We start from the raw sequence: 25,720 nt of genomic DNA, 5'->3' as shown, positions 1-25,720 counted from the left end.
GTTAAATGCTTTAATCCATAGTCCTATTTAATCTATTGTGAAACAAAATCTAAACGACATAATAAAAAGTCAACCGCACCACGGATTCCCAGACAGTCTCCCACACTGGTACTAGCGAGGCCTTAAGCTGTGTAACTTCTGCGTTCTGACGAGAGCAGGCACATTCAGCTTAGAATGGCCATTGACGTTAAATGCTTTAATCCATAGTCCTATTTAATCTATTGTGAAACAAAATCTAAACGACATAATAAAAAGTCAACCGCACCACGGATTCCCCGACAGTCTCCCACACTGGTACTAGCGAGGCCTTAAGCTGTGTAACTTCTGCAATCTGACGAGAGCAGGGACATTCAGCTTAGAATGGCCATTGACATTAAATGCTTTAATCCATAGTCCTTTTTAATCGATTGTGAAACAAAATCTAAACGACATAATAAAAATTCAACCGCACCACGGATTCCCAGACAGTCTCCCACACTGGTACTAGCGAGGCCTTAAGGGGTGTAACTTCTGCGTTCTGACGAGAGCAGGCACATTCAGCTTAGAATGGCCATTGACGTTAAATGCTTTAATCCATAGTCCTATTTAATCGATTGTGAAACAAAATCTAAACGACATAATAAAAATGCAACCGCACCACGGATTCCCAGACAGTCTCCCACACTGGTACTAGCGAGGCCTTAAGCTGTGTAACTTCTGCGATCTGACGAGAACAGCACATTCTGCTTAGAATGGCCATCGACGTTAACTGATTTAATCCATAGTCCTATTTAATCTATTGTGAAACAAAATCTAAACGACATAATAAAAAGTCAACCGCACCACGGATTCCCAGACAGTCTCCCACACTGGTACTAGCGAGGCGTTAAGCTGTGTAACTTCTGACGAGAGCAGGCACATTCAGCTTAGAATGGCCATTGACGTTAAATGCTTTAATCCATAGTCCTATTTAATCTATTGTGAAACAAAATCTAAACGACATAATAAAAAGTCAACCGCACCACGGATTCCCAGACAGTCTCCCACACTGGTACTAGCGAGGCCTTAAGCTGTGTAACTTCTGCGTTCTGACGAGAGCAGGCACATTCAGCTTAGAATGGCCATTGACGTTAAATGCTTTAATCCATAGTCCTATTTAATCTATTGTGAAACAAAATCTAAACGACATAATAAAAAGTCAACCGCACCACGGATTCCCAGACAGTCTCCCACACTGGTACTAGCGAGGCCTTAAGCTGTGTAACTTCTGCGCTCTGACAAGAGCAGGCACATTCAGCTTAGAATGGCCATTGACATTAAATGCTTTAATCCATAGTCCTTTTTAATCGATTGTGAAACAAAATCTAAACGACATAATAAAAAGTCAACCGCACCACGGATTCCCAGACAGTCCGCCACACTGGTACTAGCGAGGCCTTAAGCTGTGTTACTTCTGCGATCTGACGAGAGCAGGCACATTCAGCTTAGAATGGCCATTGACGTTAAATGCTTTAATCCATAGTCTTTTGTAATCTATTGTGAAACAAAATCTAAACGACATAATAAAAAGTCAACCGCACCACGGATTCCCAGACAGTCTCCCACACTGGTACTAGCGAGGCGTTAAGCTGTGTAACTTCTGCAATCTAACGAGAGCAGGCACATTCAGCTTAGAATGGCCATTGACATTAAATGCTTTAATCCATAGTCCTTTTTAATCGATTGTGAAACAAAATCTAAACGACATAATAAAAAGTCAACTGCACCATGGATTCCCAGACAGTCTCCCACACTGGTACTAGCGAGGGCTTAAGCTGTGTAACTTCGGCGATCTGACGAGAGCAGGCACATTCAGCTTAGAATGGCCATTGACATTAAAAGCCTTAATCCATAGTCCTATTTAATCTATTGTGAAACAAAATCTAAACAACATAATAAAAAGTCAACCGCACCACGGATTCCCAGACAGTCTCCCACACTGGTACTAGCGAGGACTTAAGCTGTGTAACTTCTGCGATCTGACGAGAGCAGGGACATTCAGCTTAGAATGGCCATTGACATTAAATGCTTTAATCCATAGTCCTTTTTAATCGATTGTGAAACAAAATCTAAACGACATAATAAAAATTCAACCGCACCACGGATTCCCAGACAGTCTCCCACACTGGTACTAGCGAGGCCTTAAGGGGTGTAACTTCTGCGTTCTGACGAGAGCAGGCACATTCAGTTTAGAATGGCCATTGACGTTAAATGCTTTAATCCATAGTCCTATTTAATCGATTGTGAAACAAAATCTAAACGACATAATAAAAAGGCAACCGCACCACGTATTCCCAGACAGTCTCCCACACTGGTCCTAGCAAGGCCTTAAGCTGTGTAACTTCTGCGATCTGACGAGAGCAGGCACATTCAGCTTAGAATGGCCATTGACATTAAATGCTTTAATCCATAGTCCTTTTTAATCGATTGTGAAACAAAATCTAAACGACATAATAAAAATTCAACCGCACCACGGATTCCCAGACAGTCTCCCACACTGGTACTAGCGAGGCCTTAAGCTGTGTAACTTCTGCGATCTGACGAGAGCAGGCACATTCAGCTTAGAATGGCCATGGACACTAAATGCTTTAATCCATAGTCCTTTTTAATCGATTGTGAAACAAAATCTAAACGACATAATAAAAAGTCAACCGCACCATGGATTCCCAGACAGTCTCCCACACTGGTACTAGCGAGGCCTTAAGGGGTGTAACTTCTGCGTTCTGACGAGAGCAGGCACATTCAGCTTAGAATGGTCATTGACGTTAAATGCTTTAATCCATAGTCCTATTTAATCGATTGTGAAACAAAATCTAAACGACATAATAAAAAGGCAACCGCACCACGGATTCCCAGACAGTCTCCCACACTGGTACTAGCGAGGCCTTAAGCTGTGTAACTTCTGCGATCTGACGAGAGCAGGGACATTCAGCTTAGAATGGCCATTGACGTTAAATGCTTTAATCCATAGTCCTTTTTAATCGATTGTGAAACAAAATCTAAACGACATAATAAAAATTCAACCGCACCACGGATTCCCAGACAGTCTCCCACACTGGTACTAGCGAGGCCTTAAGGGGTGTAACTTCTGCGTTTTGACGAGAGCAGGCACATTCAGCTTAGAATGGCCATTGACGTTAAATGCTTTAATCCATAGTCCTATTTAATCGATTGTGAAACAAAATCTAAACGACATAATAAAAAGGCAACCGCACCACGGATTCCCAGACAGTCTCCCACACTGGTACTAGCGAGGCCTTAAGCTGTGTAACTTCTGCGATCTGACGAGAGCAGCACATTCAGCTTAGAATGGCCATCGACGTTAACTGCTTTAATCCATAGTCCTATTTAATCTATTGTGAAACAAAATCTAAACGACATAATAAAAAGTCAACCGCACCACGGATTCCCAGACAGTCTCCCACACTGGTACTAGCGAGGCATTAAGCTGTGTAACTTCTGCAATCTAACGAGAGCAGGCACATTCAGCTTAGAATGGCCATTGACATTAAATGCTTTAATCCATAGTCCTTTTTAATCGATTGTGAAACAAAATCTAAACGACATAATAAAAAGTCAACCGCACCATGGATTCCCAGACAGTCTCCCACACTGGTACTAGCGAGGCCTTAAGGGGTGTAACTTCTGCGTTCTGACGAGAGCAGGCACATTCAGCTTAGAATGGCCATTGACGTTAAATGCTTTAATCCATAGTCCTATTTAATCGATTGTGAAACAAAATCTAAACGACATAATAAAAAGGCAACCGCACCACGGATTCCCAGACAGTCTCCCACACTGGTACTAGCGAGGCCTTAAGCTGTGTAACTTCTGCGATCTGACGAGAGCAGCACATTCAGCTTAGAATGGCCATTGACGTTAACTGCTTTAATCCATAGTCCTATTTAATCTATTGTGAAACAAAATCTAAACGACATAATAAAAAGTCAACCGCACCACGGATTCCCAGACAGTCTCCCACACTGGTACTAGCGAGGCGTTAAGCTGTGTAACTTCTGCGATCTAACGAGAGCAGGCACATTCAGCTTAGAATGGCCATTGACGTTAACTGCTTTAATCCATAGTCCTATTTAATCTATTGTGAAACAAAATCTAAACGACATAATAATAAGTCAACCGCACCACGGATTCCCAGACAGTCTCCCACACTGGTACTAGCGAGGCCTTAAGCTGTGTAACTTCTGCGTTCTGACGAGAGCAGGCACATTCAGCTTAGAATGGCCATTGACGTTAAATGCTTTAATCCATAGTCCTATTTAATCTATTGTGAAACAAAATCTAAACGACATAATAAAAAGTCAACCGCACCACGGATTCCCAGACAGTCTCCCACACTGGTACTAGCGAGGCCTTAAGCTGTGTAACTTCTGCGATCTGACGAGAGCAGGGACATTCAGCTTAGAATGGCCATAGACATTAAATGCTTTAATCCATAGTCCTATTTAATCGATTGTGAAACAAAATCTAAACGACATAATAAAAAGGCAACCGCACCACGGATTCCCAGACAGTCTCCCACACTGGTCCTAGCAAGGCCTTAAGCTGTGTAACTTCTGCGATCTGACGAGAGCAGGCACATTCAGCTTAGAATGGCCATTGACATTAAATGCTTTAATCCATAGTCCTTTTTAATCGATTGTGAAACAAAATCTAAACGACATAATAAAAATTCAACCGCACCACGGATTCCCAGACAGTCTCCCACACTGGTACTAGCGAGGCCTTAAGCTGTGTAACTTCTGCGATCTGACGAGAGCAGGCACATTCAGCTTAGAATGGCCATGGACACTAAATGCTTTAATCCATAGTCCTTTTTAATCGATTGTGAAACAAAATCTAAACGACATAATAAAAAGTCAACCGCACCATGGATTCCCAGACAGTCTCCCACACTGGTACTAGCGAGGCCTTAAGGGGTGTAACTTCTGCGTTCTGACGAGAGCAGGCACATTCAGCTTAGAATGGTCATTGACGTTAAATGCTTTAATCCATAGTCCTATTTAATCGATTGTGAAACAAAATCTAAACGACATAATAAAAAGGCAACCGCACCACGGATTCCCAGACAGTCTCCCACACTGGTACTAGCGAGGCCTTAAGCTGTGTAACTTCTGCGATCTGACGAGAGCAGGGACATTCAGCTTAGAATGGCCATTGACATTAAATGCTTTAATCCATAGTCCTTTTTAATCGATTGTGAAACAAAATCTAAACGACATAATAAAAATTCAACCGCACCACGGATTCCCAGACAGTCTCCCACACTGGTACTAGCGAGGCCTTAAGGGGTGTAACTTCTGCGTTTTGACGAGAGCAGGCACATTCAGCTTAGAATGGCCATTGACGTTAAATGCTTTAATCCATAGTCCTATTTAATCGATTGTGAAACAAAATCTAAACGACATAATAAAAAGGCAACCGCACCACGGATTCCCAGACAGTCTCCCACACTGGTACTAGCGAGGCCTTAAGCTGTGTAACTTCTGCGATCTGACGAGAGCAGCACATTCAGCTTAGAATGGCCATCGACGTTAACTGCTTTAATCCATAGTCCTATTTAATCTATTGTGAAACAAAATCTAAACGACATAATAAAAAGTCAACCGCACCACGGATTCCCAGACAGTCTCCCACACTGGTACTAGCGAGGCGTTAAGCTGTGTAACTTCTGCGATCTAACGAGAGCAGGCACATTCAGCTTAGAATGGCCATTGACGTTAAATGCTTTAATCCATAGTCCTATTTAATCTATTGTGAAACAAAATCTAAACGACATAATAAAAAGTCAACCGCACCACGGATTCCCAGACAGTCTCCCACACTGGTACTAGCGAGGCGTTAAGCTGTGTAACTTCTGCAATCTAACGAGAGCAGGCACATTCAGCTTAGAATGGCCATTGACATTAAATGCTTTAATCCATAGTCCTTTTTAATCGATTGTGAAACAAAATCTAAACGACATAATAAAAAGTCAACCGCACCATGGATTCCCAGACAGTCTCCCACACTGGTACTAGTGAGGCCTTAAGGGGTGTAACTTCTGCGTTCTGACGAGAGCAGGCACATTCAGCTTAGAATGGCCATTGACGTTAAATGCTTTAATCCATAGTCCTATTTAATCGATTGTGAAACAAAATCTAAACGACATAATAAAAAGGCAACCGCACCACGGATTCCCAGACAGTCTCCCACACTGGTACTAGCGAGGCCTTAAGCTGTGTAACTTCTGCGATCTGACGAGAGCAGCACATTCAGCTTAGAATGGCCATTGACGTTAACTGCTTTAATCCATAGTCCTATTTAATCTATTGTGAAACAAAATCTAAACGACATAATAAAAAGTCAACCGCACCACGGATTCCCAGACAGTCTCCCACACTGGTACTAGCGAGGCGTTAAGCTGTGTAACTTCTGCGATCTAACGAGAGCAGGCACATTCAGCTTAGAATGGCCATTGACGTTAACTGCTTTAATCCATAGTCCTATTTAATCTATTGTGAAACAAAATCTAAACGACATAATAATAAGTCAACCGCACCACGGATTCCCAGACAGTCTCCCACACTGGTACTAGCGAGGCCTTAAGCTGCGTAACTTCTGCGTTCTGACGAGAGCAGGCACATTCAGCTTAGAATGGCCATTGACGTTAAATGCTTTAATCCATAGTCCTATTTAATCTATTGTGAAACAAAATCTAAACGACATAATAAAAAGTCAACCGCACCACGGATTCCCAGACAGTCTCCCACACTGGTACTAGCGAGGCCTTAAGCTGTGTAACTTCTGCGATCTGACGAGAGCAGGGACATTCAGCTTAGAATGGCCATTGACATTAAATGCTTTAATCCATAGTCCTTTTTAATCGATTGTGAAACAAAATCTAAACGACATAATAAAAATTCAACCGCACCACGGATTCCCAGACAGTCTCCCACACTGGTACTAGCGAGGCCTTAAGGGGTGTAACTTCTGCGTTCTGACGAGAGCAGGCACATTCAGCTTAGAATGGCCATTGACATTAAATGCTTTAATCCATAGTCCTATTTAATCGATTGTGAAACAAAATCTAAACGACATAATAAAAAGTCAACCGCACCACGGATTCCCAGACAGTCTCCCACACTGGTACTAGCGAGGCGTTAAGCTGTGTAACTTCTGCGATCTAACGAGAGCAGGCACATTCAGCTTAGAATGGCCATTGACGTTAAATGCTTTAATCCATAGTCCTATTTAATCTATTGTGAAACAAAATCTAAACGACATAATAAAAAGTCAACCGCACCACGGATTCCCAGACAGTCTCCCACACTGGTACTAGCGAGGCCTTAAGCTGTGTAACTTCTGCGATCTGACGAGAGCAGGCACATTCAGCTTAGAATGGCCATTGACATTAAATGCTTTAATCCATAGTCCTTTTTAATCGATTGTGAAACAAAATCTAAACGACATAATAAAAAGTCAACCGCACCACGGATTCCCAGACAGTCTCCCACACTGGTACTAGCGAGGCCTTAAGCTGTGTAACTTCTGCCTTCTGACGAGAGCAGGCACATTCAGCTTAGAATGGCCATTGACGTTAAATGCTTTAATCCATAGTCTTTTTTAATCTATTGTGAAACAAAATCTAAACGACATAATAAAAAGTCAACCGCACCACGGATTCCCAGACAGTCTCCCACACTGGTACTAGCGAGGCGTTAAGCTGTGTAACTTCTGCAATCTAACGAGAGAAGGCACATTCAGCTTAGAATGGCCATTGACATTAAATGCTTTAATCCATAGTCCTTTTTAATCGATTGTGAAACAAAATCTAAACGACGTAATAAAAAGTCAACCGCACCATGGATTCCCAGACAGTCTCCCACACTGGTACTAGCGAGGGCTTAAACTGTGTAACTTCGGCGATCTGACGAGAGCAGGCACATTCAGCTTAGAATGGCCATTGACATTAAAAGCCTTAATCCATAGTCCTATTTAATCTATTGTGAAACAAAATCTAAACAACATAATAAAAAGTCAACCGCACCACGGATTCCCAGACAGTCTCCCACACTGGTACTAGCGAGGACTTAAGCTGTGTAACTTCTGCGATCTGACGAGAGCAGGGACATTCAGCTTAGAATGGCCATTGACATTAAATGCTTTAATCCATAGTCCTTTTTAATCGATTGTGAAACAAAATCTAAACGACATAATAAAAATTCAACCGCACCACGGATTCCCAGACAGTCTCCCACACTGGTACTAGCGAGGCCTTAAGGGGTGTAACTTCTGCGTTCTGACGAGAGCAGGCACATTCAGCTCAGAATGGCCATTGACGTTAAATGCTTTAATCCATAGTCCTATTTAATCGATTGTGAAACAAAATCTAAACGACATAATAAAAAGGCAACCGCACCACGGATTCCCAGACAGTCTCCCACACTGGTCCTAGCAAGGCCTTAAGCTGTGTAACTTCTGCGATCTGACGAGAGCAGGCACATTCAGCTTAGAATGGCCATTGACATTAAATGCTTTAATCCATAGTCCTTTTTAATCGATTGTGAAACAAAATCTAAACGACATAATAAAAATTCAACCGCACCACGGATTCCCAGACAGTCTCCCACACTGGTACTAGCGAGGCCTTAAGCTGTGTAACTTCTGCGATCTGACGAGAGCAGGCACATTCAGCTTAGAATGGCCATTGACATTAAATGCTTTAATCCATAGTCCTTTTTAATCGATTGTGAAACAAAATCTAAACGACATAATAAAAATTCAACCGCACCACGGATTCCCAGACAGTCTCCCACACTGGTACTAGTGAGGCCTTAAGCTGTGTAACTTCTGCGATCTGACGAGAGCTGGCACATTCAGCTTAGAATGGCCATTGACGTTAAATGCTTTAATCCATAGTCCTATTTAATCTATTGTGAAACAAAATCTAAACGACATAATAAAAAGTCAACCGCACCACGGATTCCCAGACAGTCTCCCACACTGGTACTAGCGAGGCGTTAAGCTGTGTAACTTCTGCAATCTAACGAGAGCAGGCACATTCAGCTTAGAATGGCCATTGACATTAAATGCTTTAATCCATAGTCCTTTTTAATCGATTGTGAAACAAAATCTAAACGACATAATAAAAAGTCAACCGCACCATGGATTCCCAGACAGTCTCCCACACTGGTACTAGCGAGGCCTTAAGCTGTGTAACTTCTGCGTTCTGACGAGAGCAGGCACATTCAGCTTAGAATGGCCATTGACATTAAATGCTTTAATCCATAGTCCTATTTAATCTATTGTGAAACAAAATCTAAACGACATAATAAAAAGTCAACCGCACCACGGATTCCCAGACAGTCTGCCACACTGGTACTAGCGAGGGCTTAAGCTGTGTAACTTCTGCGATCTGATGAGAGCAGAGACATTCAGCTAAGAATGGCCATTGACATTAAATGCTTTAATCCATAGTCCTTTTTAATCGATTGTGAAACAAAATCTAAACGACATAATAAAAATTCAACCGCACCACGGATTCCCAGACAGTCTCCCACACTGGTACTAGCGAGGCCTTAAGCTGTGTAACTTCTGCATTCTGACGAGAGCAGGCACATTCAGCTTAGAATGGCCATTGACGTTAAATGCTTTAATCCATAGTCCTATTTAATCTATTGTGAAACAAAATCTAAACGACATAATAAAAAGGCAACCGCACCACGGTTTCCCAGACAGTCTCCCACACTGGTACTAGCGAGGCCTTAAGCTGTGTAACTTCTGCGATCTGACGAGAGCAGGCACATTCAGCTTAGAATGGCCATTGACATTAAATGCTTTAATCCATAGTCCTTTTTAAGCGATTGTGAAACAAAATCTAAACGACATAGTATATCGTGCAAGCAATCTAACGATCGCTGGTTAAAGTCCCCTAGGGGGACAAGTAAAAAAAGTAAGAAACAGTCAAATAACGTTTTTTTTAACAAATACAAAAAAAGAAATAAATTAAAAGCTCAAAAAAAAACCCTTTTCCAATTTTCCCTTGAAGCAAAATGTAAAAAAAATAAAAAGTTAACATAACTGGTATCGACGCGTCTGTAAAAGTCTGAACTATTACAATATATCATTATTTAGTCCGCACGGTGAACTGCGTAAAAAAAATAAAAATTAAAAACATCATATATGCTGTTTTTTGGTCACTTCTTCTCCCACAAAAAATTACATAAAAAGTGATTCAAAATTCTCACGTACCTAAACTGCAGCTTGCCCCGCAAAAAATAAGCCCTCACACGGGTAAATCGACAGAAAAATAAAAAACTTTATGGCTCTCAGAATGTGGCGAGAAAACTAAAATTTTATTTTTAACAATCAGTTTTTCCCTTGTAAAAGTAGTAAAACATAAAGAAAACTATATATATTTGGTATCACTGTAATTGTATTGACCCGCAGAATAAAGTTAACATGCCATTTTTTCCGTACGGTAAACGCCGTAAAAATAAAACCACCCAAATGGTTGAGGAACCGCTATATTTTTCCTATTCCACCCCACAAATATTTTTTTTCTCATTTCCCACTACATTATATGGTAACAAAAATGATGCTGTGAAAATCTACAACTCGTCCTGCAAAAAACAAGCCCTTATACGGCAATATTGATGAAAAAATAAAACAGTTATGGCTTTTGGAAGGTCGGGAGGAAAAAACAAAAGTGAAAATCCGAAAAATGGCTGCGGAGGGAAGGGGTTAAGTTTGTCCTTGAAAATGGTCTCCTAGTGTTTTCCAGTTCCCAGTGTTACCCGTTCCTGCTGCCTGTACCCTGTGTCCGTGCTATGGTGCCTTCAAGAGTTGGAGTCTCTCTTGTGTCGCACCCCGCCGGGTGTGTGTCTACTGTCGGAACTTCATCTTAGCCTGACTCCACCGCTACTGTCTACATTGCCTCAGGTACCCTTTCTGAACTATAGACATTGCATTATGGGTCCCACACCCAGAGCCGTGACACTGAATTCTTGCACCAGGGCCCATGAGCCTTTAGCTACGCCGCTGGGCGGATACACATCAAATCTGCAGCGTATGAACATACCCTTATGCCTCAACTTCCTTCATCAACCGAGTATACTAGATAACAATAATGTCAGTGATGTTTTTGTCTAGGTTTTTGCTTTATTTTGCATTAACATGTGTTTTTTTGGGGGAAAAATTATAAACATATTTTCTTGTAATTTTAATCAAAGAACGCCAAAAATACCATAGAAGTTTTGATCGGTGGGTGTCCAAACGCTAAGACCCCCACGATCGCTAAAACTAAGTGACAGAAGCACTCAGGTGGGTGCTCTGCCGCTTTGTTTTTAATCGGCTTTCCTCAAACTCATAGACTTTCAATTGAGCCTGTACACCACTCCGAGGAAAGCTGAGAAAAGACAATCAGAGACGAATTGGCACAGCACTTACCCGAGTGTTTCTGCCACTTCGTTTTAGCAATCTGTGAGAGTCATAGTGCTCAGACCCCCACCGATCAAAACTTCTGACAAGTCTAAAAGTTTAGTTACTGTTTAAGGTAGTTTTGGTGTTCTTTGATTAAAATTACAGGAAAATATGTTTAGTATTTTTGCCCAAAAAACACATGCAAAAAAATAATGAAGCAAAAACCATGACAAATACATCGGCTAATTGAATCGTTTCTGCAGCACAAAATATTATCGTTGTCAGCAGCACAACTTCCTGTGTAAACATGGAGATGCACTGCCAATATGATGGAAATTCAAGTGTTACGATACTGGCGAACACTGCTGGAATCCTATGGTCAGAAGTAGCGAGCGGAGCACAGTGCAGAACCCGGTGAGACGTCCCCAGGAACAGTGCTTGGAGGGTGGAACACGAGTAGTAGTAGTAGCAGCAAGGAAGTAGGAACAGTCTGGCAAAGACAGTTCTCAGGAGCAGGAGACTGGAACAAGTCACAATACTCAAGCACTGTTTGGTATTCCATGTGGTCTGAAGTAGGCCCAAACAGGAAACAAGATGGTTCACACGATGCAACATTTGCCATCTTGGTTAAGGGCAAGTTTAAGGGCAAAACAGCAGCCTCCAGTGGTAAGGAGTAAAGGTGCAGCACAATTCTTCAAAGTGTAAAACAGCGGCCACTAGTGCTAATTTTGCAGTACAACAACAGCATCCTGACATTACTCCCTCCTTTCGACAGCGGCCTCAGGACGATGTTTGACTTGGTTTATCTGGATATCTTTGGTGAAATTCCCTAACCAGTCGAGGAGCATTGAGATTGCCTACGGGCTCCCACGAATTATCCTCAGGGCCATATCCTTGCCATCTTATTAGATATTGCAACCGATTTCTGAATATCCTGGAGTCCAGGATGTTTTCAACAGTATAATGTTCTTGTCCATCAACTTCGATAGGATCAGGGGGAGGCAGGTGGCGTCCTGGAAATGGATTTGAAACAACAGGTTTCAATAGGGATACATGGAACACTGGATGTATTCTCATTGGTCTGGGAAGTTTGAGACGAAAAGCCACTGAGTTTACTTGTCCAATAATCTTGAAAGGACCAATAAATTTTTGGCCCAATTTTGCTGAAGGTAAGTGAAGTTTCAGATTCTTGGTGGAAAGCCATACTTCATCTCCCACTTTGAAGGTTGGAGAAGGTCTACGAGATTTATCTGCTGTTTCTTTATATTTCTCCTGGGCAATTGATAATGTAATTTTTAGCATTTCCAGATTCTGTTGAAGTGATTGTATTCTGTCAGTCACTGCAGGAATAAAAGTTTCTCTGGGAAGATTGGGAAGAATACTGGGATGGTAACCCAAATTTGCAAAAAACGGTGTTTGTTTAGTGGAGGCATTCTGAGAATTATTGTAGGAGAACTCCGCCATTGGAAGCAAATCGACCCAGTCATCCTGTAAATGGCAGATGTAGCATCGGAGATACTGTTCTAACGTTTGATTTGTGCGCTCAGTCTGACCATTAGACTGGGGATGAAAAGCAGAAGACAAACTGACATTTATGTCGAGTGCTGTGCAAAAACTCTGCCAGAATCTTGATGTGAATTGTACTCCGCGATCCGAAACCACTTCATCTGGTATTCCATGAAGACGAAACACATTCTGAATTATAAGATCAGCAGTCTCTTTAGCAGAAGGTAGTCCAGGGCAAGGAATAAAATGGGCTGCTTTAGTGAGCCAATCAACCACTACTAAGATGGAATTCTTCCCTTTGGAGACTGGTAAATCGACAATAAAGTCCATAGAGATAGATCCCCAAGGGCGAGATGGAATTGACAGAGGCTGCAATAATCCCATGGGTGAGGTACGAGGAGTTTTGTACATGGCACAGGTGTTGCAAGAAGAAACATATTTCTTCACATCTTTTTGATAATTGGGCCACCAAAAGAAGCGGGAAAGAAATTCTTGTGTTTTCTGAATCCCCTTGTGACCTGCTAGTTTAGAGTCATGCATTAATTTTAGCACGTTTAATCTTACAGTTTCTGGAACGTAAATGCAGTGCTTGTTAGTCCATACTTGATTTTTGAAAGTTAGGGACACTTCCTCTGGTGGGTGCAAAAGAATTGGGTCGGTCTCATAGGCTTCCTTTATCTCATCAAGCAAGTCCTTGCTATGGATCACCCCCAGGAAATTGGACTCGGAAAGAATAGTTGTTGGTGGTACTGTCGAGGAGGAGTCATTGGAGAACAACCTAGATAAGGCTAAGAATTTCTACTCGGCACACCTTGCTGTGTTACAAAAATATATATTTTTATTATGGATGCCAGAGGCTGCATGTGCGACGTCGACGTTTCGGTCAGACAGACCTTCGTCGGGCACTAGAGAAATGTACAATTGATTAGATTATGGCATGGGTATAGGAGAACTATCACTTACGATATACATGATAACATCGTAAAATATGTCATATAGGTGAAAAAACAGAGCGTGTAACTGGGTCAATTCAAACATAGTATACCTAACACATAGGACTATGAAATCAACGTGAAAATTAAAAGCAAAAACGAAAACAAAAAAGGAGGAAACAGAGACATAGATCCCAGGAACATGCAACACATCAGGGAATGTCCCATATGGCTATGGAGAGAAATCTTGTGTCTAGGAAACTCATAATTTGGACGATACGAATCGTTGTGCGAGCACAAGGCGCGGTAGAATCACATGATGATCTACGGTACTGATTTAAGGCATAAATACAGATACGGACGTCATTTTTTACGGACAATATGGAGGTACAACTCAGGTATATACAATGCAGAAATGAACACAGAATGCATCACTGAAGAAAGCATGGACATAGACATGTCATATAGAAACGACCAGAAGGTGGAGACAAATAGATGATACAGGTGAAATAGCGTGGGTGTAGTACCCTAAACATCTTCAGATGATATGTATCTTACCTGAGCCGTGCTGGGGACTGGACCGGTACAAAATATGATGCGTATATAGCGCTGCTGTGGTCAGTAATCGGCGGCTTACCGCTCTGTGTTGGCGCTGGTATACCCTGGTCACTTCCTGGTTTATATGTGTGTGTAAGATGGTGGGTGTGTCTAGACGTGTGGAACGCATCGGCCAAGATGGCCGTGCGTTCCACTGACGTGTCGGTGAAACGCATGCGCATGCTCAGAGGGAATGGTTGTGTTGGGCAGAGGAATATCACTATAACTGTAGATAGTGCGCTTGGTTGGATATAATAACAATATTACAGACTAGATAGTCTATGGGTAGATGGCTACGGGAAAAAATACTGGAGCGCTATTGATTTGAGTAATATTAGGGAGGCTGGATTGTGCTCTAGCGCCATCTTGTGTCTGAGTGTGGAGGTGCAGCATAAGATGGAAATAAGTACAGATGCAGGGAAAAAGAGGGGGAATAGAACAGGATAACTCTAGTATGCCCTAGTTAAAAGGATACCGTGTCAATTTGGATGGTGTATAGGCGGGATCTCTTGTAGTATAGGCAGGCTCAGGGAAAATCATCGTGTCTGTGATGAAACAGATGCAAATAGTATTAATGACAATAGCATAACAGTGTGGTACATTTACAATACGTAAAACCTCATTTTCCTACAGTACAGAGAGGTGACGCCTTAGAATAGATAAACGGAATCACACTTAAGATATGGTTACCCGAGACGTCTCGGCATCGAATACTGTTATAAAAAGCTACTAATCTCGTACTCTCTATTCAGGCCCTTTGGTTCTAATGTCTGGAGTTTGTGAATCCAGTAGGCTTCTCTCCGTTTAAGAGAATTAATCCTGTCACCCCCTCTTCTATGAGCTGGGACGTGTTCAATAACTTGAAACATAAGTTGGGAAATATTATGTTTATGGCGGGCAAAATGCGCAGGGATAGGAAGTAATATTTTGCCGCATCTGATGTTGGACTTATGCTGGCTGATTCTATCTTTGATTCGCTGTGTGGTCTCTCCTACATAGGCTAATCCACAGGGACACTTGATCAAATAGACCACGAAGTTTGTGTTGCAATCAAAGTATTCTTTGATTGGAATACTTTGTCCCGACGATGGATGGTGTATTTTATCGCCCCTAATGATGTGGGAACATTGGAGGCAGCTTCTGCAGGGGAAGGTGCCCCTCTTGGGTGTGTTCAAGAAAGTCTGCCTAGAAATTTTACGGGACGATCCGATGTCAGCCCTAACAATCTTATCTTTAAGATTTTTTGTTCTCTTTAAACAGGGTAAGAAGGGGGATTTGAACTCAGTAATTTGTGGGTAGGCTTCTTGTAATAGGGGCCAGTGTTTCCTGATGACGTGATGGATCTTATAGGTACAAGGGTGATAGACATGTACGAAGGGAATACGTTTAGGTTTGTCCAGGGTTTGGGGAACAGTGGTTATTTGAGCTGATTTTAAGACTCCACTAGGATAACCCCTTTCTAGAAACTTTTTGGTCATATTGTCAGTTCTCTCTCTCAGAAGTAGTGGATTATCTACAATCCGATTTACCCGTGTGTACTGGGATTTAGGTAACGAATTTCTGGTAGTTAATGGATGGCAGCTGGAGTAGTGTAGTAAACCATTCTTATCCGTTTCTTTTGTAAAGAGGTCACTGCTAAGATTGCCAAATGGATCTTTAATAATGGTAGTATCAAGGAAGTTGATTTTGGACACATCATGGCTCAGAGTAAACTGAAGTTCTGGCCAGATGTTGTTCAAATAAGTAGTGAAATTGAGAAGGCTATCAATTGGTCCTTCCCATAGGCAAAAGATGTCATCTATGTACCTTTTCCACATACGTGCGTGTTTTATGAAGAGGTTATTGGGATAGATGTGATGTTCTTCTAGATGGGCCATGTAGCAATTCGCATATGGGGGGGGCAACATTGGAGCCCATTGCCGTACCTTGTAGCTGTATATAGTACTGGTCCTCAAAGAGGAAGAAATTGTCAGTGAGTACAAGATGGAGTAATTCGTCACAGAGGTTTATGACATCTGGATTTGTGCTAGTGTCAGTTAAAATCTCATGTACTGCTTGTGTGCCCTTTGGATGTTGGATGGACGTATATAAGCTACAGACATCTAGTGTGACTAGAATGGTCTCCGTGGATACTGTCTTTAAATCTCTGATATGTGAGAGAAAATCTGTAGTGTCTAATAGGTAGGATTTTGTTTTCCTAACTAATGGTGTAAGTATTTTTTCCAAAAATTTTGAGACGGGTGAGAGAATAGAGTCAGTAGATGCAACTATAGGTCTGCCGGGGGGTTTATCGAGTCTTTTATGAATTTTCGGGAGGACATAGAACACCGGTGTAATTGGATACCTATTTGTCAGGAATGATGCTGTCTCTTGATCTATGGTGCCATTGGTTACGTATTTATCTAGAATCTTAGTCGCTCTGGTCATGATTCTACTAGTTGGGTCATGATCAATACGTCTATATACTGACGTGTCATTCAGCTGTCTAAGAACTTCCTCTATATATGTGTCCCTATCCATAACAACTATAGCACCGCCTTTGTCAGCGGGTTTGATGATCAGATCCCTATCGTTTGTTAGGGAGAGTAGGGCTTGCCTCTCAACATTACTCATGTTGGTCTGGCTTTTGAAAAGACCTTGGTCGAAGTCGTGGCGAAAGTTCTCCACGTCTCTCTGGACCAGTCCAATAAACGTTTCCAATGGGGGCGAAGTCTTTGGGGGAGCAAACAAACTCTTGTTCCTCAGACCCAGTTCCTTCGAGGTGATCGTAGAGGTCACACTCGACGTAGCGGGACCTTCCGGTCCTCGTGTATCCCCCTTATTGGAAAAAAAGACCCGTAGACGCAAGGTTCTGTAGAAGCGGTTAAGATCCATATCCAGCTGGAATAGATCGTACCGGTAAGTGGGGCAGAAGGAAAGGCCCTTCTGTAGTAAGAGGAGTTCGGCTGGACCCAGTAGCTTCGAAGAGATATTGACTACCAATGGTTGTGGGGTGCTCGTCATACCTGCGACCTCGTCGTCATCAGTCGATTTGTGTCTTCTACTGCCGCCTCTCCTCGTCCTCTTCTTGGGCGCCTGCCCCTGCGTTGGTCTAAAAAACGGAATCTGCCTTGGTTTGAGTAGCCAGGATAGTGGTAGTCCGATCCTTCTCCACCCGATCCGGATTGCGATGAGTCCGATGACTGGTATGGTGTTCTGCGTTGTGGTCGCATGGATGTGAATCCTTCGTGCCATCTATATACTCTATTCCTTAGGTAATCCTCTTGATCTCTTTGGAACTTGCTTCTCTTGAAAGCCTCAACCTCGCTTCGGTGGGTGTTGAGATTTGTTCTCAATTTGCTGTCGAACTCAGAGAACTCTGAACTAGAGAGGGTTGCTTTCAATTGTTGTTCGGAGGCTGCGATTTTCTCCTGAAGTTCTGTGATATTCTTCTGTAGGTATGATACAGTGAGTGTCATCAGATCAAATGAACATTTATTGAGGATGTGTTCGAACTGCGTACAGTAATCAGGGTCTTCTTTGAAGATGGTAGGCTTGATTTGTACGCGTAATCCTCGAGGAATACGTTGGACTTTAATATATTCGGCCAATGTGGCACTGTGTAGCTCCTGGTTGATGAGTTTCCTCTTATTCCTTTCGTGATCCCTGTTCCGGATTTCTGTTGGTGGGATCTGTAGAAAATCCCTAGGTGTGGTGACTGTAGATAGGATACTATCTGTTTCCTCCTTGTTGTAGGAAAAGGTTGGATTGGACATATTCACCGTGCTCGTCTGAAAAGGAGATGCATATATTCAGATGGCAGATGGCACTGGTTTCTTTGGGTGCTCGAGGTAGGGTCCCAACCCGGGTGTAGGTTAAGAATTTGTACTCGGCACACCTTGCTGTGTTACAAAAATATATATTTTTATTATGGATGCCAGAGGCTGCATGTGCGACGTCGACGTTTCGGTCAGACAGACCTTCGTCGGGCACTAGAGAAATGTACAATTGATTAGATCATGGCATGGGTATAGGAGAACTATCACTTACGATATACATGATAACATCGTAAAATATGTCATATAGGTGAAAAAACAGAGCGTGTAACTGGGTCAATTCAAACATAGTATACCTAACACATAGGACTATGAAATCAACGTGAAAATTAAAAGCAAAAACGAAAACAAAAAAGGAGGAAACAGAGACATAGATCCCAGGAACATGCAACACATCAGGGAATGTCCCATATGGCTATGGAGAGAAATCTTGTGTCTAGGAAACTCATAATTTGGACGATACGAATCGTTGTGCGAGCACAAGGCGCGGTAGAATCACATGATGATCTACGGTACTGATTTAAGGCATAAATACAGATACGGACGTAATTTTTTACGGACAATATGGAGGTACAACTCAGGTATATACAATGCAGAAATGAACACAGAATGCATCACTGAAGAAAGCATGGACATAGACATGTCATATAGAAACGACCAGAAGGTGGAGACAAATAGATGATACAGGTGAAATAGCGGGGGTGTAGTACCCTAAACATCTTCAGATGATATGTATCTTACCTGAGCCGTGCTGGGGACTGGACCGGTACAAAATATGATGCGTATATAGCGCTGCTGTGGTCCGTAATCGGCGGCTTACCGCTCTGTGTTGGCGCTGGTATACCCTGGTCACTTCCTGGTTTATATGTGTGTGTAAGATGGTGGGTGTGTCTAGACGTGTGGAACGCATCGGCCAAGATGGCCGTGCGTTCCACTGACGTGTCGGTGAAACGCATGCGCATGCTCAGAGGGAATGGTTGTGTTGGGCAGAGGAATATCACTATAACTGTAGATAGTGCGCTTGGTTGGATATAATAACAATATTACAGGCTAGATAGTCTATGGGTAGATGGCTACGGGAAAAAATACTGGAGCGCTATTGATTTGAGTAATATTAGGGAGGCTGGATTGTGCTCTAGCGCCATCTTGTGTCTGAGTGTGGAGGTGCAGCATGAGATGGAAATAAGTACAGATGCAGGGAAAAAGAGGAGGAATAGAACAGGATAACTCTAGTATGCCCTAGTTAAAAGGATACCGTGTCAATTTGGATGGTGTATAGGCGGGATCTCTTGTAGTATAGGCAGGCTCAGGGAAAATCATCGTGTCTGTGATGAAACAGATGCAAATAGTATTAATGACAATAGCATAACAGTGTGGTACATTTACAATACGTAAAACCTCATTTTCCTACAGTACAGAGAGGTGACGCCTTAGAATAGATAAACGGAATCACACTTAAGATATGGTTACCCGAGACGTCTCGGCATCGAATACTGTTATAAAAAGCTACTAATCTCGTACTCTCTATTCAGGCCCTTTGGTTCTAATGTCTGGAGTTTGTGAATCCAGTAGGCTTCTCTCCGTTTAAGAGAATTAATCCTGTCACCCCCTCTTCTATGAGCTGGGACGTGTTCAATAACTTGAAACATAAGTTGGGAAATATTATGTTTATGGCGGGCAAAATGCGCAGGGATAGGAAGTAATATTTTGCCGCATCTGATGTTGGACTTATGCTGGCTGATTCTATCTTTGATTCGCTGTGTGGTCTCTCCTACATAGGCTAATCCACAGGGACACTTGATCAAATAGACCACGAAGTTTGTGTTGCAATCAAAGTATTCTTTGATTGGAATACTTTGTCCCGACGATGGATGGTGTATTTTATCACCCCTAATGATGTGGGAACATTGGAGGCAGCTTCTGCAGGGGAAGGTGCCCCTCTTGGGTGTGTTCAAGAAAGTCTGCCTAGAAATTTTACGGGACGATCCGATGTCAGCCCTAACAATCTTATCTTTAAGATTTTTTGTTCTCTTTAAACAGGGTAAGAAGGGGGATTTGAACTCAGTAATTTGTGGGTAGGCTTCTTGTAATAGGGGCCAGTGTTTCCTGATGACGTGATGGATCTTATAGGTACAAGGGTGATAGACATGTACGAAGGGAATACGTTTAGGTTTGTCCAGGGTTTGGGGAACAGTGGTTATTTGAGCTGATTTTAAGACTCCACTAGGATAACCCCTTTCTAGAAACTTTTTGGTCATATTGTCAGTTCTCTCTCTCAGAAGTAGTGGATTATCTACAATCCGATTTACCCGTGTGTACTGGGATTTAGGTAACGAATTTCTGGTAGTTAATGGATGGCAGCTGGAGTAGTGTAGTAAACCATTCTTATCCGTTTCTTTTGTAAAGAGGTCACTGCTAAGATTGCCAAATGGATCTTTAATAATGGTAGTATCAAGGAAGTTGATTTTGGACACATCATGGCTCAGAGTAAACTGAAGTTCTGGCCAGATGTTGTTCAAATAAGTAGTGAAATTGAGAAGGCTATCAATTGGTCCTTCCCATAGGCAAAAGATGTCATCTATGTACCTCTTCCACATACCATTTCGGGAACCAGGCCTGTAAGAGATCACAAAGTTGAAACGATTTAGAAACAGACTCCACCGGGCTTGGCGGGGAGACAAACATTTGGCAGATCTAACAAATTCAAGGTTACGATGATCAGTTAGAACCACTATTTGTTGAGCTGTGCCTTCTAAATGATGTCTCCATTCTTTGAAAGCAGCAATGATGGCTAGGAGTTCCTTGTTCCCCACGTCATAATTCTTTTCAGCAGAAGTCAAACTTCGAGAAAAGTAAGCACAAGGGTGCAGCAAATCTTTCTCTCCAGTTCTCTGTGATAGAATAGCCCCTATTGCACAGTCTGAAGCATCCACTTCAACAATAAACGCTTTTTCAGGGTTAGGATGAACCAGTATAGGGGCTGTTGTGAATTTTGTTTTCAAATTGAAAAAAGCATCTTGTGTCTGAGGAGACCACACAAAAGGTATCCTTTTCTTTGTTAATTGGGTAATTGGTGTAATAATGCCCGAAAAATTCTTGATAAAACGTCTATAGAAATGAGCAAATCCTACAAATCGTTGGACCTCTTTCACATTTTTTGGAGTTGGCCAGTCTCTAATTGCTTGAATCTTGCTAGAATCCATGTGTAACCCTAGGGGAGAAATGATATAACCCAAGAACTGTATTTCCGTTTGATGGAATTCACATTTCTCCAACTTGATATAGAGTTGATATGCTTTCAGACGTTCCAACACCATTCTCACATGATTCTGATGTTCTTCTGTAGAATTAGAAAAGATTAATATGTCATCCAGATAGATGACTACGAACTGATCTAACAAGTCCTTGAAGATATCGTTAATAAAATGCTGAAAGGTTGCAGGAGCATTGCAAAGTCCAAAAGACATGACTAGGTATTCATAATGTCCATAACGTGATCTAAACGCTGTCTTCCATTCATCACCTGGTCTAATGCGAACCAAATTATATGCACCTCGAAGATCCAATTTGGTGAATATTTTAGCTTGACGAACTCTATCCAGCAACTCCGGAATCAATGGCAGAGGGTAACGGTTTTTAATTGTGACTTTGTTTAATTCTCTATAGTCCACGCAAGGTCTCAAAGAGCCGTCTTTCTTTTTAACAAAAAAAATAGGTGCACCTGCTGGCGATGAAGATGGACGAATAAAACCTTTAGCTAAATTTTCATCTATGTATTCTTTAAGAGCCTTCAGTTCCGGCTCTGCTAATGGGTAGATGCATCCAAAAGGTCTAATAGCTGCTCCAGGCAACAGTTCAATCGGACAATCGTAAGGTCGATGTGGAGGAAGTTTATTAGCATTCTCTTTGTCACATATATCGGTAAATTCGTCATATAGAGGAGGTAATTTAGGAGATACTTCAAGCTCCCCTTCAATCTTTTCGTGAGATTGTTCTGGTAAAGACTCTGAGGAGGGGACCTCTGATGGAAAAGACACTTCTTTGGTTTCCCAGTCAATTGTAGGGTTCTGAGCCTGCAGCCATGGTAGTCCAAAAATAATTGGAAAATGTGGGGATGAAATTAATAGGAAAGATAGAACCTCATGGTGATTAGGTCTCATAATTATCTCCAATGGTTCAGTCTCTTGATCAACTGGACCTGAGTTCAGAGGGGATCCATCTACAGTTTCCATAAGAATGGGTGACAGTCTCTCTTGAAATTTTACACCATGTTTATTAGCAAAAGAAATGTCTATAAAGTTCCCATTTTCTCCAGAGTCCACCATGGCAGAGGCGGATATCCATTGAGAATCAATTCTAAACTTGATGGGAATAAAGCAATGAGTGCCTTTGTGTTCTTTTTTAATATTGGGTGCTGTGCAGGAGACTGAATGAATGAGTGCATGCACTGGTGGCACTTGTTCAGAAGAAACAGATTCTACACCAGAGAATTCATGATCTGCTACTACCGCCACCATCTTGCGTTGACGACATGGACAATTGATAAGGAAGTGATCAGTTTTACCACAATAGAAGCATTGATTTTCTCTAAACCTTCGTTATCTTCTGTCGGCACTTTCACGCTTTTGTATACTGTCAATTTGCATAGGTTCAGCTTGGTGTTCTTGGTAATTCTTTGTTTCAGAGTCTCTCTAGGAGTGGGAGCTGAAGCAGACGAGTAATAGTTATTATTACGGGACCAGGTAGAACCCCATTTTTCTTGTCGACGCTCTGACAGCCGAGTGTCTATTCGGATACAATGGTGTACAAAATCATCAAACTCTGTGGGAGCTTCAGCCCGTGCTAACTCGTCCTTAAGAGCACTAGATAGTCCTTTTTTAAAGAATGTTAATTTTGCAGCATTATTCCACTCAGTATCCATCACCCACTGTCTGAAATCTGTGGCATATTCGGCAACAGAGCGTCTGCCCTGACGTAGAGCCATCAACGCTGCTTCTGCTGTAGTACACCGGTTAGGATCATCAAATACTTGGCTCATGGCTGCTAGGAAGGCGTCCAAGTCATCAAGCCGAGCATCGTTGGTTTCAATAAGAGGGCTTGCCCAGGCTACAGCCTTATGTGTCAGAAGCATAATAATACACAGCACCTTTGAATTATCAGTAGGGAAGTGAGCAGGATGTGCACCAAAATATAACTTGCATTGGTTTATAAATCCACGGTATTTGTCACGATCCCCACCAAACCTGAATGGTGGAAGCGGCAGGGTAGATGAAGAGGCTGGGGTCACAACTCGAGTCTGAAGTTCCCGGATCAGCTCTGCTTGCTGAGCCACCATGCCTTGTAAACCCTGTGTAGCTTGTCCATAAACTTGAACATCATGGGTTGTTTGATTTTCAAACGCCAAATATTTAGTCTTTAAAGTTTGCATGTCAGCAAAGATGTTAGTAAGCAAACAGTTCATATTGTTCACACGAACCTCCAAACTTGCTTCTCTGGCGGATTCCATGGAAATGGCTTGAGTATCCTGTTACGATACTGGCGAACACTGCTGGAATCCTATGGTCAGAAGTAGCAAGCGGAGCACAGTGCAGAACCCGGTGAGATGTCCCCAGGAACAGTGCTTGGAGGGTGGAACACGAGTAGTAGTAGTAGCAGCAAGGAAGTAGGAACAGTCTGGCAAAGACAGTTCTCAGGAGCAGGAGACTGGAACAAGTCACAATACTCAAGTGCTAATGCTGCTCAGCAGGCAGCACTGGACTGGATTAAAGCTGATACAAGGTGTGAAAGGAGAAGGGGTGGCAGTGGGCATGCACTTACTGCTGCTGCTGCTGCTGCCAGTGTTTGCACGGCAGGAGGGCATTTGGGCGTTGCCAGGAAGGCGTTTTTATGTCGATTCCTCCTCTTTCAGCACTGCATTGTGGTGCAAGCAAAAGAAGCAAATCCTGTCTTGCTTCCTCTCCGGCCTTTATTCACCTCCCGCTTAGTAGCTGTGAGTGTGTGTGATACTGCAGGGCCCCATGGAATTGCCTAGGAGTAGGCTGAATCGCTGCAAGGGTGAACAGCAGTATTGGGCAGGCTCGGTCAACGCGCGGCCCGTTCGGGTTATCGCTTCTCGGCCTTTTGGCTAAGCTCAAGTGGCTAACCAGAGGCGTCCAGTGCTGAACTCTCGGCCCTGCAGCATCGCCCTTTGGGGCTTAAGCTGCTTGTTGCTATAGGGAGACAGCCAGTGGCAGGAAGGCGATCGACATGGGCGTTATTGTACGTCACGCTAAGGCCGGGGAAACCCGGGTCAAGTACGGCATTCGGATCGAAGTTGATGTTGGATCAGAGAAGACCCTGGACCTACGACACCTGGTGAACAACATCTTGTTTGGAATTTTGAAAGTGGAGCGGAAGAAAATCCTTTGTCTTCAGGAGCATAAGGTTGGTCATTTTACCTTGATATTGACGGATTTACCTGCCTGCCATACTTTCCATTACAATTTGATGCAAAATGTGAACAATCCTGAGCTTGGAGGACTTACTTTTATCCTGCTGTATGATGAAGGAGAAGTCTTCCTGGTTGTTTTTCTCTACAATGCACATGTACCTTTGCAAGATATCACGGCATTCCTGTCTAGACATTGTGCATATGTTAAGTTTGAGAATAAAATCTTGAACACTGAAATGATCTGGAATGGGAAATACAAATTTCGGGTCCGGTTTCGGCAAGATATTGAGGAACCAGGAGGCTTCCATTTCCCTCCATCGAACTTCTCCATTGGAAGAGACAGGGGATATCTGTTTTTTCCCAGGTGTCCTCCCTTCTGCAGGAATTGTAAAGTTTTTGGCCACACAAGGGAAGGATGTCAAAATTCAGGGAAGTGTTCCAGATGTAACCAGGAGGGTCACAAAGCAAAAGAATGTGTCAACCGCATTGTTTGTAATCTCTGCGAGGTGGAAGGGCATACATTCAAAGACTGCCCTCTGCGGAAGAAGTCATATGCAGAGGCAGCCAGGAGCCAAGTGGCTGAGATGATAGCGAGAACTGGACGGTTGGGCGAGGAGGTACCCGCTGACTATCTGGCTTCTTTAAGCACATCTCCAGTAGAAGTACGTGTGGAGGAAGGGGCAGGCATGGAGGTAGCCCCGGTCGAGGAGGATCTTCCTCACCCATCCGATGCCCAGACTGGGCTACAGGGTGAGGGAGAAATTGAGGGCGACGTCCCCGTGACTCCTCCTGTTTCTTGGAGTCTGGATGAAGTGTTTCTGGAAGGAGTTGGAGGTCAAGGGGATTTTACCACTGTAGGCACCCGACCTGCAGACGAAATTCTGGATATGGGGGCTAAGAGAGCCAGGCTGGCCGCGTCACCCCCTGTAACCCCTGGAAGGGAGGAGGAATACCCCTCATCAGTGATTTCGTTTGATGAGCCTTTTCTAGAAGATCAAGGG

At 42.8% G+C, this 25,720-nt stretch overlaps 1 long non-coding RNA gene and 40 pseudogenes across 1 annotated transcript; all 41 read right to left on the bottom strand.

The window, feature by feature from the left end:
* Positions 1-67: 67 nt before the first annotated feature.
* On the bottom strand, positions 68-186 carry LOC142721415 (5S ribosomal RNA; annotated as a pseudogene).
* Positions 187-253: 67 nt separating this feature from the next.
* LOC142721605 (5S ribosomal RNA) lies at positions 254-372 on the bottom strand (annotated as a pseudogene).
* Positions 373-439: 67 nt separating this feature from the next.
* LOC142721653 (5S ribosomal RNA) lies at positions 440-558 on the bottom strand (annotated as a pseudogene).
* A 431-nt stretch (positions 559-989) lies between these two features.
* Positions 990-1,108, bottom strand: LOC142721403 (5S ribosomal RNA; annotated as a pseudogene).
* Positions 1,109-1,175: 67 nt separating this feature from the next.
* Positions 1,176-1,294, bottom strand: LOC142721518 (5S ribosomal RNA; annotated as a pseudogene).
* Positions 1,295-1,361: 67 nt separating this feature from the next.
* Positions 1,362-1,480, bottom strand: LOC142721562 (5S ribosomal RNA; annotated as a pseudogene).
* Positions 1,481-1,547: 67 nt separating this feature from the next.
* Positions 1,548-1,666, bottom strand: LOC142721689 (5S ribosomal RNA; annotated as a pseudogene).
* Positions 1,667-1,919: 253 nt separating this feature from the next.
* Positions 1,920-2,038, bottom strand: LOC142721502 (5S ribosomal RNA; annotated as a pseudogene).
* Positions 2,039-2,291: 253 nt separating this feature from the next.
* On the bottom strand, positions 2,292-2,410 carry LOC142721681 (5S ribosomal RNA; annotated as a pseudogene).
* A 67-nt stretch (positions 2,411-2,477) lies between these two features.
* LOC142721558 (5S ribosomal RNA) lies at positions 2,478-2,596 on the bottom strand (annotated as a pseudogene).
* A 253-nt stretch (positions 2,597-2,849) lies between these two features.
* On the bottom strand, positions 2,850-2,968 carry LOC142721434 (5S ribosomal RNA; annotated as a pseudogene).
* Positions 2,969-3,221: 253 nt separating this feature from the next.
* On the bottom strand, positions 3,222-3,339 carry LOC142721694 (5S ribosomal RNA; annotated as a pseudogene).
* Positions 3,340-3,406: 67 nt separating this feature from the next.
* On the bottom strand, positions 3,407-3,525 carry LOC142721666 (5S ribosomal RNA; annotated as a pseudogene).
* A 67-nt stretch (positions 3,526-3,592) lies between these two features.
* LOC142721678 (5S ribosomal RNA) lies at positions 3,593-3,711 on the bottom strand (annotated as a pseudogene).
* A 67-nt stretch (positions 3,712-3,778) lies between these two features.
* Positions 3,779-3,896, bottom strand: LOC142721659 (5S ribosomal RNA; annotated as a pseudogene).
* Positions 3,897-3,963: 67 nt separating this feature from the next.
* LOC142721578 (5S ribosomal RNA) lies at positions 3,964-4,082 on the bottom strand (annotated as a pseudogene).
* A 67-nt stretch (positions 4,083-4,149) lies between these two features.
* Positions 4,150-4,268, bottom strand: LOC142721391 (5S ribosomal RNA; annotated as a pseudogene).
* A 67-nt stretch (positions 4,269-4,335) lies between these two features.
* On the bottom strand, positions 4,336-4,454 carry LOC142721417 (5S ribosomal RNA; annotated as a pseudogene).
* A 253-nt stretch (positions 4,455-4,707) lies between these two features.
* On the bottom strand, positions 4,708-4,826 carry LOC142721557 (5S ribosomal RNA; annotated as a pseudogene).
* A 253-nt stretch (positions 4,827-5,079) lies between these two features.
* On the bottom strand, positions 5,080-5,198 carry LOC142721433 (5S ribosomal RNA; annotated as a pseudogene).
* Positions 5,199-5,451: 253 nt separating this feature from the next.
* On the bottom strand, positions 5,452-5,569 carry LOC142721693 (5S ribosomal RNA; annotated as a pseudogene).
* A 67-nt stretch (positions 5,570-5,636) lies between these two features.
* On the bottom strand, positions 5,637-5,755 carry LOC142721577 (5S ribosomal RNA; annotated as a pseudogene).
* Positions 5,756-5,822: 67 nt separating this feature from the next.
* On the bottom strand, positions 5,823-5,941 carry LOC142721688 (5S ribosomal RNA; annotated as a pseudogene).
* Positions 5,942-6,008: 67 nt separating this feature from the next.
* On the bottom strand, positions 6,009-6,127 carry LOC142721699 (5S ribosomal RNA; annotated as a pseudogene).
* A 67-nt stretch (positions 6,128-6,194) lies between these two features.
* Positions 6,195-6,312, bottom strand: LOC142721658 (5S ribosomal RNA; annotated as a pseudogene).
* Positions 6,313-6,379: 67 nt separating this feature from the next.
* LOC142721576 (5S ribosomal RNA) lies at positions 6,380-6,498 on the bottom strand (annotated as a pseudogene).
* A 67-nt stretch (positions 6,499-6,565) lies between these two features.
* Positions 6,566-6,684, bottom strand: LOC142721336 (5S ribosomal RNA; annotated as a pseudogene).
* A 67-nt stretch (positions 6,685-6,751) lies between these two features.
* LOC142721351 (5S ribosomal RNA) lies at positions 6,752-6,870 on the bottom strand (annotated as a pseudogene).
* Positions 6,871-6,937: 67 nt separating this feature from the next.
* On the bottom strand, positions 6,938-7,056 carry LOC142721652 (5S ribosomal RNA; annotated as a pseudogene).
* Positions 7,057-7,123: 67 nt separating this feature from the next.
* LOC142721574 (5S ribosomal RNA) lies at positions 7,124-7,242 on the bottom strand (annotated as a pseudogene).
* Positions 7,243-7,309: 67 nt separating this feature from the next.
* On the bottom strand, positions 7,310-7,428 carry LOC142721501 (5S ribosomal RNA; annotated as a pseudogene).
* A 67-nt stretch (positions 7,429-7,495) lies between these two features.
* Positions 7,496-7,614, bottom strand: LOC142721462 (5S ribosomal RNA; annotated as a pseudogene).
* Positions 7,615-8,053: 439 nt separating this feature from the next.
* LOC142721500 (5S ribosomal RNA) lies at positions 8,054-8,172 on the bottom strand (annotated as a pseudogene).
* Positions 8,173-8,239: 67 nt separating this feature from the next.
* LOC142721669 (5S ribosomal RNA) lies at positions 8,240-8,358 on the bottom strand (annotated as a pseudogene).
* Positions 8,359-8,611: 253 nt separating this feature from the next.
* Positions 8,612-8,730, bottom strand: LOC142721424 (5S ribosomal RNA; annotated as a pseudogene).
* A 67-nt stretch (positions 8,731-8,797) lies between these two features.
* Positions 8,798-8,916, bottom strand: LOC142721621 (5S ribosomal RNA; annotated as a pseudogene).
* Positions 8,917-8,983: 67 nt separating this feature from the next.
* On the bottom strand, positions 8,984-9,102 carry LOC142721686 (5S ribosomal RNA; annotated as a pseudogene).
* A 67-nt stretch (positions 9,103-9,169) lies between these two features.
* LOC142721404 (5S ribosomal RNA) lies at positions 9,170-9,288 on the bottom strand (annotated as a pseudogene).
* Positions 9,289-9,541: 253 nt separating this feature from the next.
* Positions 9,542-9,660, bottom strand: LOC142721524 (5S ribosomal RNA; annotated as a pseudogene).
* Positions 9,661-9,727: 67 nt separating this feature from the next.
* Positions 9,728-9,846, bottom strand: LOC142721401 (5S ribosomal RNA; annotated as a pseudogene).
* A 4,044-nt stretch (positions 9,847-13,890) lies between these two features.
* On the bottom strand, positions 13,891-17,665 carry LOC142721335 (uncharacterized). Its single transcript, XR_012874085.1, has 3 exons — positions 17,480-17,665; positions 14,950-15,019; positions 13,891-14,201 (listed from the first exon to the last, which is right to left on the bottom strand). It is a non-coding gene; the product is annotated as an uncharacterized LOC142721335 (long non-coding RNA).
* Between the last annotated feature and the right edge of the window lie 8,055 nt (positions 17,666-25,720).

Source organism: Rhinoderma darwinii, unplaced genomic scaffold (assembly GCF_050947455.1).
Source record: "Rhinoderma darwinii isolate aRhiDar2 unplaced genomic scaffold, aRhiDar2.hap1 Scaffold_518, whole genome shotgun sequence".
NCBI lineage: Eukaryota > Metazoa > Chordata > Amphibia > Anura > Rhinodermatidae > Rhinoderma > Rhinoderma darwinii.
This window is presented reverse-complemented; position numbering and strand designations above follow the sequence as displayed.